Below are 13,610 nucleotides of genomic sequence, written 5' to 3'. Positions count from 1 at the left end.
ACCAATCAGAGAGCAGCGAGCTATCACGTGTGCCGAACGTGCCGAACAGACTCTGCCTCGGACGGCACATTTGAGAGCGTATTCATTTATTTCACGTTTGCAAACTATGTTGGCGTTAAACTATGTTTTAAAACTAATTACGTGCACGCTATGGCGATTTCTTTACCAAACTCCGCAAGCCGTTCGCTTTGGACCAAACCATTTCATGTAAATAGAGGGGGGGGATTGTCACCGTACTCGCAAGCCGTTCGCTTTGGACCAAACCATTTCATGTAAATAGAGGGGGGGGATATAATTTTAGATATATATATAGCACGGGCATGCCCTAGTCTATCTATAATTCCAGTAATCTCTGTGTGTTTGTTTGTTTGTTTGTCTGTGACCGCTGTTTCTCGACAACCACGGGTCCGATATACTTTAAACTTGCCAGGTATATTGCTGGGGACCCGAGGATGTGCCTTTTCAAGGTTTCATATTAATCGGACAATTACTTACCGAGCTATGTCCAAAAAACGATTCAACCAATCAGAGAGCAGCGAGCTATCGCGTGTGCCGAACGTGGCGAACACACTCTGCCTCGGACGGCACATTTGAGAGCGTATTCATTTATTTCACGTTTGCAAACTATGTTGGCGCTATGTTGGCGTTAAACTATGTTTTAAAACTAATAAAAACCATTTCATGTAAATAGAGGGGGGGGGGATTGTCACTGTACTCGCAAGCCGTTCGCTTTGGCGTTGCGAATGAACCAAAACATTTCATGAACCAAACCATTTCATGTAAAGCGTTCGCCGTTCGCTTTGGCGTTGCGAATGGACCAAACCATTTCATGGACCAAACCATTTCATGTAAATAGAGGGGGGGGGTTGTCACCGTACTCGCACCCACGTACCCACGTACCCACGTACGGGCATTGCACCCACGTACGGGCATGCCCTAGTCTATCTATAATTCCAGTAATCTCTGTATGTGTGTTTGTTTGTTTGTCTGTGACCGCTGTTTCTCGACATCCACGGGTCCGATATACTTTAAACTTGCCAGGTATATTGCTGGGGACCCGAGGATGTGCCTTTTCAAGGTTTCATATTAATCGGACAATTACTTACCGAACTATGTCCAAAAAACGATTCAACCAATCAGAGAGCAGCGAGCTATCGCGTGTGCCGAACGTGGCGAACACACTCTGCCTCGGACGGCACATTTGAGAGCGTATTCATTTATTTCACGTTGGCAAACTATGTTGCCGCTATGTTGGCGTTAAACTATGTTTTAAAACTAATTAAAACCATTTCATGTAAATAGAGGGGGGGGGGGGGATTGTCACTGTACTCGCAAGCCGTTCGCCGTTCGCTTTGGCGTTGCGAATGGACCAAAACATTTCATGAACCAAACCATTTCATGTAAAGCGTGCGCCGTTCGCTTTGGCGTTGCGAATGGACCAAAACATTTCATGACCAAACCATTTCATGTAAATAGAGGGGGGGGGGGATTGTCACCGTACTCGCACCCACGTACCCACGTACCCACGTACGGGCATTGCACCCACGTACGGGCATGCCCTAGTACCAATAACTTTATTAAAACGAATGGCACGTGCTGCTTCCTTGATTGATGCTCAGCATTTAAAAGGATAGAGCATGGACAAACAATGCTGGGGAAGGCAATGGCAATTCACCCCAATATAACCCTTGCCAAGAAACTGCAACACCAATGGTCTGGAAAGTGTGTGGTTCATCAAAATAGAAAAATGCCACAGAAATTTGTATTGAACATTGAGGCCAAGTGAATTGATATGCTTCCATTTCACCTGCGACATGGTCTATAAGAGCTCTGTGTGGTTGTTGCTGTTTTAGCTCTTGGGGTCAATTTTTGAAATGTGCACCCATTGGTTGAACAGCTGCCGGACCCCACCCACATTTGCCGCTTGCCTCCACCCATCATGGTACCCAAACAAAATAATATGGCTGCCATCTTGGTTTTCTAGTGGGCTTAAGACATCAGCCTAAGACATCAGTCCTGTAGGCCTCTGCTGTTTATACATTACCCGGGTTCGTTGCGTCAGATTTCCATTGGCTTTGTTTGGGTCGAGTATTACTCACGATGAGGGATCCCGAATCAGTACGTACTGTATGCGCTTCTCTAAAAAAAAATTGCATTACGTAATTTTTGAATGGCCCGATCTTGGGGTTAAACTATCCATGACAATGTGACCAATCAGCACGTTCTGATATAACCGTGGCAGAGGCTGACATGTATGAGAGGTGTCAAGTTTTTTTTTTTTTTGTTTTTTTTTTTTGGGATACTGAATCGAGGCTCGTGAAAGAGCTAACATTTATTTCACAAACAAATCAACCAGACAAACAAAACACACAAAAAGAGGGAGCGGAAGACAAGATGGGGAGAGAAGGGGAAGTAGGCTCCGGGCCAGGTATGGTCCATCTGCACCCCCCCCACAACTCTCCGACCCTGGGTTTTTCTGAACCATTGGGGTGTCCTGGGGTGGAAATCAACTGGTAACAGTAAATAAACTTGGACTCACTACCCATTTGGTACCTATATTGGATGGTACCCTCAAAACAGCATATTTTTAAATCCGCGTTGCGCCATATTCGACACACGTGTTCTTTTGGTATTTGTGCCTGCTAATATTAACTCAGAATAAAAAGTTATATACCAAAAGAAAGCTGTTCATCTACTGATCATCATAGAATATTGACACATTACTTATAATGGTACCTTAATGGTCATAACTAGTGCTGAATAGCAGTACCCCACTTTAACGTAACATAATTCGGTATCGACCGTACTATTTCATCTTACACACATAATATGAACACATTACACCTGATATGCTTACATATATATTTTATTGGCTTTCTCCTGTATATCAGCTTTAATTTGATACCAGATACATCCCCATAGCTTCAATTCTCTTTTTTATACAGCGTGTCAAAGATACTACCTGTTTCGCGGGAACCATGAATCATATAATCTCGGTAACAGTCTTTGTCTATATTCAAAAGAACTGCCTATTACACTTATAAATGTCATTCATAATCGAATATCATAATCATACTGCCATCTTATTAACATATTAAACAAGAAAAACTTGTTTATTAATCACAGTAGTTTTTAATATCATCATATTAATATTCATACACTGGGTCAAACACCTTCCACAGAACAGTAACAATGTAATGCTCGAATATTTACTGTAAAAGTAAAAATATTTCTTATTTGAAACTAAATTTTAACATCCCATTGAAAAAAATTTTAGTATCGAATATTTTGATGATAAACCAAACATTATTGCTCAACAACAGATATCATAATAATATTAACAGTCAGTTTTATCCCTACAATTACATATGTATGTCGTACACTCAGTTAACCACATTATATCATATAATACAAGTATCCACTCTCAAAAGAACACAAACAAACAATTGCATTTTGTTAATTATCAACAAAAGTCAAACACTGCATGAGTGCAGTCAAGTTGGCTTGCTTGCACGAATGGCATATGTCCATCATGATCAGTCATCGTCACTGTCACTTTCATCGGTATCACTGTACAAAACACGATCCATATCATCAGGTGTTTCATCACCTGATTCATCATCACTCTCATCGTCGTCTGACATGACCTGAGCTATATCAGCCAGCTCACGCGGAAGCATGTCTCCATCATACCAGAGAGGATCCAGGCAGCCTTTCTCCTCTTCCCAGCCATGGCCTGGACTTGCTTTGGGAATCCTTGGTCGAGGAACGTGAGCTCTCTTCCAAATTGAAGCTGTTTTACTTGAAGTTTCGGGCTTTGTCTTTTGGTCACATAGCAGTCAGGTAATATGGTTGCTTCCGTCAACTGCAGAGAACGCCGTTTGGTCCTAACTTGAGTTGGCCTTGCTGGACCAGATGCGGCATGATCATCACTGACTTCTTGCATCATGATCCCGTGTGCTGTATGAACAGAACCTTTTCCTGTCAGATCATTCACCAATGAGTCGAAATTGTCAAACTCCGAGTGGAAGACAGACGGCTCTCGTGGTGACCTGATGATTTGGTTGGAGAGTTGTGTCGATGACTTCATCACTGATTCGGCCAGTGCAGTCTCCAATTCAAGTGAAAATGAATAACTCTCACAGTGTCCCATTCTATTAAGAAGGGTTATGAGCTTTTCACTTCTGTATAGATGTCTCAGGGACGTGCACATGATGATGTGTTTTGGAAGCTTCCAAGAGCCTTTGGTGGCAGCGCGACAGATATCTTGGCCGATTGATTGAACTAATCGCTGGCTTCGTTGTGACCTTGCTGATGTTGTTCCAGTTATGATGTAGCATAGCAGCTTCTTGAGTGAATCTGGTATAACATCGTCCATTTGTTGGAGATCAGAAGGACTTGGTGGCCATTTCAGTTCTGGGGCATTCGAGAAATCATCCAGAATTGACAGTCGTAAATGGCTACCTGCACTCTCAATCATATCTCTTGATCCCAATTTGAAGGCTTGTTTCACTGCTGTCTGGACGTCAATTGCAGTGCTGAATATTATGTAGGACTTTCCCAGATCACAGAATGATAGTCTCTCCCTGAAAGGCTCGTGGTTTTCAAGCTTCAGTTTTAGTTTGCTGGCTCGGTAGTCAGGATTCGCATATTTGCTGGTTTGCAGGTTAATGACATACATTTGCCTCAGGTCGGATAGTTTCATTATCTTCTTGGCCATTAACACATCCCTTTCAATGGCATCACATACCACATCGAATGCCTGTCTGTGGGCTTCTTCTAATTCTCCTTGATGGTGCTGTGCCTCTTCGTCAGTACTGCGCCATTTCTCTGGCTTTTGCATATATTTCATACGGCAAGTTTTGTGGAACTTTGCCTCAGAGGCAAAAAGATCATGGCCTCGGATCCTCATTAAGAGCGTTTCATCTTGCTTCATTTCAGCCATCTCCAGTACCGGCTTCCAGCCTTCATACTCGAACTGGCTCATCCCCTGGGTAGTCCAACTGCCATGCACTTTCACTTTTTTACGACTTTCCGAAGAACAGAAGATACAGTCTGGCTTAAATATGATCTTGTCACCAGAACTAGTACGGGCCATCCGCTGAGTTGTGGCACCAGTTGTTTCAGATGTACCTGCAGTAGGAGGGTTCAGTCTGTCTAAGTTCATCGTGAAACGCTTGTAACACTCCCAGTGGAAACCATGGTGTTCGGCCAGAGATTCAGGGACCAAATCACATGTGTCCTTCATCATATGCGGAGACTGTGGGGGTTGTGCAAGGCGTCTTTCTTTGACCTCCTGCAGCTTGGCCAATTTCTTCTCAGAATTTTTGAGTCCAGATAACAAGTGCAACTCTCCATAGCTCAGTCCCTTTACATGAGTTATGCACACAATGGGTGGTTGTTCACTCTCACGTGTACGTTTCGCTCGCGCCGGATGTTCCATATTAGCGTTGTTACTTCACCTGCAAAACACATCAAAATATTGGTAAGTACCAAGCTGAATAATTATTATAAATTGCATCTTAATTATAAAAAATATCTTATATTGCATACTTAACTATGTAAAAAAAGGTGTTTAACTTAACTAATTGACTCGTTCTGTCGCTGTAAGAGACACTTAAATAACATAATTGTACAATCTGATGATCTCAATTTACGCAGGATACAAACATGGAAGGATCTGCATGCCATTTTCGTCAAAATTCCTGCAATAAACTACAGTGATACATCAATACAACAATATATTAAGTAACACATATTAACAATACATAGATTTTGTCATGTGTCCAACATATATGTACATGATATACGTGGCAGCATTTGTAAATTGACAAATGCAGCATCGCCTACAATATCACCCCATACCGGTAGTATCTTTGACACGCTGTATAAAAAAGAGAATTGAAGCTATGGGGATGTATCTGGTATCAAATTAAAGCTGATATACAGGAGAAAGCCAATAAAATATATATGTAAGCATATCAGGTGTAATGTGTTCATATTATGTGTGTAAGATGAAATAGTACGGTCGATACCGAATTATGTTACGTTAAAGTGGGGTACTGCTATTCAGCACTAGTTATGACCATTAAGGTACCATTATAAGTAATGTGTCAATATTCTATGATGATCAGTAGATGAACAGCTTTCTTTTGGTATACTAGGGCATGCCCGTACGTGGGTGCAATGCCCGTACGTGGGTACGTGGGTACGTGGGTGCGAGTACGGTGACAACCCCCCCCCCCTCTATTTACATGAAATGGTTTGGTTCATGAAATGTTTTGGTCCATTCGCAACGCCAAAGCAAACGGCGAACGCTTTACATGAAATGGTTTGGTCCATGAAATGTTTTGGTTCATTCGCAACGCCAAAGCGAACGGCGAACGGCTTGCGAGTACAGTGACAATCCCCCCCCCTCTATTTACATGAAATGGTTTTTATTAGTTTTAAAACATAGTTTAACGCCAACATAGCGCCAACATAGTTTGCAAACGTGAAATAAATGAATACGCTCTCAAATGTGCCGTCCGAGGCAGAGTGTGTTCGCCACGTTCGGCACACGCGATAGCTCGCTGCTCTCTGATTGGTTGAATCGTTTTTTGGACATAGCTCGGTAAGTAATTGTCCGATTAATATGAAACCTTGAAAAGGCACATCCTCGGGTCCCCAGCAATATACCTGGCAAGTTTAAAGTATATCGGACCCGTGGTTGTCGAGAAACAGCGGTCACAGACAAACAAACAAACAAACACACAGAGATTACTGGAATTATAGATAGATAACTTTTTATTCTGAGTTAATATTAGCAGGCAAAAATACCAAAAGAACACGTGTGTCGAATATGGCGCAACGCGGATTTAAAAATATGCTGTTTTGAGGGTACCATCCAATATAGGTACCAAATGGGTAGTGAGTCCAAGTTTATTTACTGTTACCAGTTGATTTCCACCCCAGGACACCCCAATGGTTCAGAAAAACCCAGGGTCGGAGAGTTGTGGGGGGGGGGGGGGGGGTGCAGATGGACCATACCTGGCCCGGAGCCTAAAGCACACAACCACAACATTTGAGAGCAGGGAGAAGTGTGGGAGGGAGAGGGCTTGGGGGCAGGAGGCGTGGGAGGGGGAGGGCGGTGGGGGGGGGGGAGGTATAAAACACAAGGGGACCGAAATTAGCGGGGGTAGAAAAGATCAAGGTTTTGGATGGGGGAGGATAAGAGATGGTGGTGAACAGCTGTTTTAAAGTTTTAAAGAGGGGAAAAGTTAATCTTTTAATAGCTCATTAAATGTGTGTTTCCCAATCATGACATTCATATTTTAAGAGTGCTTTAAATGCTCATTTCCCAATTGACCTATTACCAGATTTCGTCACAGGTTGTGACCACAGTGTGGTCATTCTTGTTATACACCAGTCAATCTCAGGAAGGAGCAGAAATGTTCAAGAGTTGTGGCATCTATACAAAGACTGAAAATCATTAACAGAGACATGCAGTTTGGAGTGAAACTGGCAGACAGGTCATGCCCAGGGAACATCATTCATATTATCTGGGCCACCTATTTCAGCACTCCATACAATAAGATGCTTCAATACCACTACAGCCTCGAGCCTCGATCTCTCTTTCAACGTCGAGCCTTTTAGCTTCCCTTTCAAGCTCCAATCTTGTCTTTTCAGCTCTGAGCCTTAATTTTAGATTCCCTTTCAGGCTTGAGCCTTGGAACTTCCTTTTCAGCCTCGAGCCTTTTATCTTCCCTTTCTGACTCCAGCCTTCTTGCCTCAATTTCTCAGCTCTGAGCCTTTTATGCTTTTCTCGTCCCCTGCTCCATTCCCACAGGTCCCCTCTTGCTCGATGACGAACCCCACAGGTTGTCCCAGCATTCCAGTTAGAGTTTATGAACCACTGTGCTGCCAAGGAGAGAAAAAAGGGTCCATCCAATTGGAAGGCACTCCCGTCCCATCCACAACGCTTTGTGCCACACACAATTCTGCCAGTGGAGGATTGATCCCGGATGAGCCCCCACAATGTCACAACATGTGATGATCCTTTGATTGATTGTTCCGCAATGGCAAATGAGAGTCCTCCAACCAAGAGTTTATTCAACAAACCAAATGCGCCATGGCATACACACAATAACTCGAGACCTCCACCCCCCTTCCTTCTTCTTAATTTCTCATCTGACATAAAGAGAATCTCCACGAAAGTTCTTCCTTACACAAGTAGCTTGGATTTTCTGGGTGAATGGGTGAATGGGGGGCGGGGGGTGAGGGCTGGGAGGGGATTGGGAAACGCCAATGTCTCTTTCTTTTGACTAAACCCATCAGCGAAGCGGATGAGCAGGATCCATTGGCAGTCACCGTGCTGTAGGCCAGTTTGTGCAGAACAATAATATTTAGAATGGAAGACTGTGCAGTGAAGGATCTCTGCTTCGCTCCTGGGAGATCGATTGCCTATCTTACGAGAATACAAACTTCATAAACTGATGAAATATTCCCATATACTCGTCGAGATTATCGTAATCTGCGGACTCAATACAGACACATGAACCAAAATAGCAATTTTTGGTAAACAGGACGACTAAATGGTCCATCAGCAAAGTGACAGGTAGGCTTTGCTCGTATTATAGTAATGTAGATAACTACTTGAGGATTCGATCTGAGCTTGAATCACATGGTGTGGCTTCAAATCAACATGTAATTCTCTCCCGGTAAGTGTCGGTACAGCATCGTGTTTCAGCAATTTCCGAGGATTGTTTCCCAGGTAATGAGCCTGGTGATCAAATACGAACGCCGATGGCTTGAAGTGGTCTTCGAAAACAACACGATATATTGAATGAACATACGCTTTGATCCAATCAAAATGAAAGCCTATCACAGCATAGTTTTTTAACTCTTCAAAAATGTATATTAAAATGCTGTTTCCTTTTATTCTATCAGGAACAACCCATTCATTATTTTCATAAAAATTGCTTCAACAAACGGACACACAAAACATACAAAAAAGGGAGCGGGAGACAAGATGGGGAGAGAGAGGGAAACACACAAGTACAACAGCAGAGAACAGGGACAACGGAAGATCTGTGGGAGGGAGAGGGCTTGGGGGGAGTAGGCATGGGAAGGTGGGGAGGGAGGGGGGGGGTGGGAAAGTATAAAACACATGGGCACTGCTGGAGCTTCCAGGAAAGAAAAATGTCGGTATTTCAAAAAAAAAGTGGATTTGGGGTGAATTAACGGGGGTAGAAGAGATCAAGGTTTTGGATGGGGGAAGATAAGAGATGGTGGTGAACAGCTGTTTTAAAGACCTGGAGGAAGGAGTGGGATTGAAGAGAGTGAGGGAGTTTGTTCCAGAGGCAGGAGTAAAGAGGAATGAAGGAGTGACGGTGAGCAGAGAGTCTTGATTTTGGCAATTTCACCAGAAGAGGGTTACTGGCAGATCTTGTGCGACCTGTAGGGATACTTGGGGGACAGAGCACAGATAGAGCTGGGGGAGCTAGGCCGGAGAGGAGTCGGTAGAAGACAGAAAGACCACCAACCTGCCTGCGGTGAGTGAGTGAAAGGCCCTTGGAGTTAGCTTCATCGCGGGAGATTCCAATGATTCTGAATGCTTTGGTTTCAACAGCGTGAAGACGAGCTAGGTGTGAGGCAGGAGCACCAGCCCAGAGGGGAGAGCAGTATTCCATTGAGCTGCGGATGAAAGCCTTGTATGTGGTGAGGAGCTCAGGTGTGCCAAGGAAGGACTTCGCACGACGGAGGATGCCCAGTCGGCGACTGGCTTTGGAGGCCAGATTAGAAATGTGGTTTTTCCAGGAAAGATCATGGCAGATAGTGAGACCCAAAAGCTTGAGTGACAGAACTTCTTGGAGAGGATTATTCAGAAAGTGGATGGGAAGGTTGTCCAGTCGGTCTTTTCGGAGAGACGTCGTAAGAGTGTGAGATTTGTCAGGATTGAAAGACATGTTCCACTTGTTTGCCCAGTCTGTGATTTTGTCAAGGTCTGCAGAGAGTGAGGAGGCTGCAGACTGCCGATCTGAGGGATGAAGAATGGAGCGACAGAGAGTAGAGTCGTCAGCAAAGAGATAGAGAGGATTTTCAAGAGAGTCAGAGAGATCATTGATGAAGACCAGAAAAAGCACAGGGCCCAGAACACTGCCTTGGGGAACTCCAGCCTGAACAGGAAGAGGAGATGAGAGAAACCCATTCAGGGCCACACGTTGACTACGACCAGAGAGGAAGTCCGCCAGCCATGCGTGGAGATTTCCAAGGATACCAAAAGAGGAGAGTTTGGTGAGCAGAACGGGGTGCCAGACCGTATCGAAGGCACGTGATATGTCAAGGGAGACTGCTCTAATTTCCTGTTTGGCATTGAGGACCTCCATCCATTTTTGAGAAAGCAGAAGCAGCATGTCCAGAGTGGAGTGTCCAGGTCTGAAACCAAATTGATGATCAGAGATCAAGCCATTGGAGAAGAGGAAAGATTTCATATCTGAAGCAATGATGGATTCCATGACTTTGCTGATAATTGGGAGAAGGCTGATTGGTCTGTAGTTGCTGGGATCTGTTTTTGCACCTTTTTTGTGCAAAGCGGTGATGTTGGCAGATTTCCAAGCAGATGGAAGATGACCTTGAGCAAAAGAGAGGGTGAAAAGAACAGAGAGGGGGAGTGAAAGAGCGGAAGAACATGATTTTAGGACCCGTGGGCTGATGCCGTCAGGTCCAGTTGCAGAATCAGAGTCGAGGGTTGACAGAAACTTTTCCACCTTGTCAGGAGGAAAGGACACAGAGTCCAGGAGCAGCTGGGTACGACTGGGTACGGTGGGTACAGAGAGAGATGGGTTTGGGACACAAGATTTAGAGGCAAACACAGAGTTGAGGCATTCAGCTTTTTCACGTGCGGAGTCAGCCGTGTGGCCATTTAAGGTGAGGGAGGGGATGGAGGAGGAACAAACACCAGAAACAGATTTCACCAGACGCCACCAGGATTTGGAAGAGGGAGACAGATAAGAGAGTTCTGTCCTGAGGACGGAGAGATATTGTTTCCTGGCTCTCCTGAGGGTGGACACACACTTGTTTCGGGCTTTGTGAAAGGAAATGAGATTTCCTTCCGTTGGATTTGCTTTCCAGGAGACGAAAGCAAGTTGTTTCTGGGCAATAGCCTCACCACAAGATTCCGTGTACCATGGACGGGAGGAAGGGTATGACAACTGAAGACGAGAAGGGATAAATCTGTGCATGAGAGAGAGCAATTTACTTTGGAAGAATTCCCAGGATGAGTTGATGTCAGAGGCAGTCGAGATGGGAGACCAGTCCAGATGATTGATGGCTGCTTGAAGACCGTGCCAGTTGGCCTGAGTGAAATGCCAGACTTGTCGACGCTGAGGAGGCTCTCTGAAAATGGTCAGAGAGATGTCCACTTTAACAAGCACATGATCAGAAGAGCCGATTGGAGCAGAAGAAGAGCAGCAGACATTTTCAGGGAAGTTTGTCATAACCAAGTCCAGAAGAGAAGATTCTCCATTGACTGAGATCCGGGTTGGGAAATTGACAGATTGTGTCAGTCCCAGTGAGTCACAGAAGTCCTTTGCTGAAGAGCCATGGCTGGTGAGAGAGGTACCCACCCCCAGCCAACTGGCATGGTGACAGTTGAAATCACCACATATGAGGAAGAGAGAGTTGGGATGGGTAGATAGAAGTTGGTCCATATTATCAGACAGCGAGATGTAGATGGAGTCATCACTGTTTGGTGGATGGTACAACACGCATATGAACAAAAGGTGGGAGCGAAGGGGAAGCCGTAGCCAAAGGTATTCCTGGGGGTGAGGTGGAGAGAGGGCAGTGCAGGGCGAGTGAGGAAGAGAGTTTTTAATAAAGATAGCAACCCCACCTCCAGGACGAGGCTCAGGTCTATCATACCGGAGGAGGGAGTAACCTGGGAGAGATACCAAGGAATCAGAGACATCATGAAGGAGGAAGGTTTCTGTTAAGCAGATCACGTCTGGTTTGTCAGAAGCAACCTGTATGGAGAGATCAGTTAAGTTTGAGCGAAGGCCCCGGATGTTTGAGGTCCATACTGTTAAGGAAGAGGAAGGGGGAGCATCGGATACAGAACAGGGGGGAGGGGGGGAGCGGTAGGGCAGGATGTGGAAGAGGAGGAAGAGGTAGGGAGAGCTGTTGCAGGTGTGTCAGAGATTACAGAATAGCTTGGAGAAAGGGAAGAATGGGGCAGACAAAAGGTTTGATGGTGTTTGGGTGAGGCGCAGTGAGGTGTTATTTGAGGAGGGGGAAGAGTGAGGCAGAAGGTTGAGGAAGATGAAGGTGAAAGTTGGAAGGGGGAAGAAGCGGGGAGGACGCTTTGAGGTGGGGGGGGTGAGAGGGGAGTCTAGGAGGGGAGGAGTGAGGGAGAGTCTCGGAGGGGAGGGGTGTGGGGGGAGTTTAGGAGGGAAGGGGCAGCGGGGAAGATTTGAAAGGGATGGGTGTTTGGGAAGATTTGGGGGGGAGGGGCAAGGGGGAAGATTTGACAGAGATGGGTGATGGGGAAGATTTGGAGGGGAGGGGTGTGATTGGATTTTGAAAAGTGTACGATTTATGGGAAACGAACATTTATTGCAAAATGAGTTTCTTGAGACATTCGAGTCAAAAATACGTTTGAGGACGCTGAAGGGTGGGTGGAGTTCTGGAGAGTTTAGGGAATGAATGAAAGATGCACTGTAAGAGATGGAATTTTTTTTTTGAATGAATATAATTGGTGAGCAAGTCGAAAGCATCCTTTTATAGAAGAAGTAGAAAAAAGTGTTATAGAATATGACATAATAATAAAGTTCTTCAGGGGACAGATGAAACATGTATTAACAACTTGATCACGTGATCTCGAACAACGTGGTCGAAGAACGAAAGAACAAATAACGAAGAACGAAAGAGCAAAATAACGAAGAACGAAAGAACAAATAAGAACGCACAAGCGGATAAGAACAGGGAAGGAAAAAAAAATTTGTTTTTTTTTGAGATTTTAAAACAAGGGAGTATGGGTGAAAAGACCGTGAAAAACAGAGACCGAAAGTAGTTGCAGCGCGATCGAAGAACTGCTGAGACAAAAAACAAAAGCCTCAAGCCAAGGTCTGAGGACACGGTAGCCGACTAGTACTACACTAGGCCTCAGAATACACGATACGAAAAAACCGACGATTCTGTACACAGGTATGAAAAACCAACACCGAGAAACCTATTAAAGTCACCCCAATAGGTACATGCACCGAAAGAAAGATAAAGATACGACAAAAACACAAATGTGAAAGATCACTTAGCTTCGAAAGCGTGAGCGCATGAAACAGCTTCGAAAAGACCACACTGCGCAACAGACACACAAATCACTTGTGACACCAATCAAGGCTTGTGGACGAGGAAGAAGCTATCATACTTTGAATGGAACAGTGAGGTACATGGAATGTGTAAACAAACCTGGGATCAACCTGAAAAATTCCCATTACTATGTAAACATTGGAACATATGTAAACATATGTAAACATTGGAACTTTCCAAGTCGATTTTGAATTTATTCTCAACTTTTCTGATATTAAAATAACAATTTCAGTCATAATATTAATAACAATGATGATGCATAAATC

At 44.5% G+C, this 13,610-nt stretch overlaps 2 protein-coding genes across 29 annotated transcripts in view; one reads left to right on the top strand and one right to left on the bottom strand.

The window, feature by feature from the left end:
- The window catches only part of LOC137410750 (uncharacterized), a 660,974-nt gene that overhangs the window by 468,536 nt on the left and 178,828 nt on the right, over positions 1 to 13,610 (bottom strand). The gene's annotated exons all lie outside the window — the stretch shown is intronic.
- The window catches only part of LOC137431102 (complement factor H-related protein 4-like), a 160,252-nt gene that overhangs the window by 106,961 nt on the left and 39,681 nt on the right, over positions 1 to 13,610 (top strand). The window lies entirely within an intron of this gene.

The sequence above is a fragment of the Myxine glutinosa genome, chromosome 7, assembly GCF_964187855.1.
Source record: "Myxine glutinosa chromosome 7, kmMyxGlut1.1, whole genome shotgun sequence".
In the NCBI taxonomy this organism is placed as follows: Eukaryota; Metazoa; Chordata; class Myxini; order Myxiniformes; family Myxinidae; genus Myxine; species Myxine glutinosa.
This window is presented reverse-complemented; position numbering and strand designations above follow the sequence as displayed.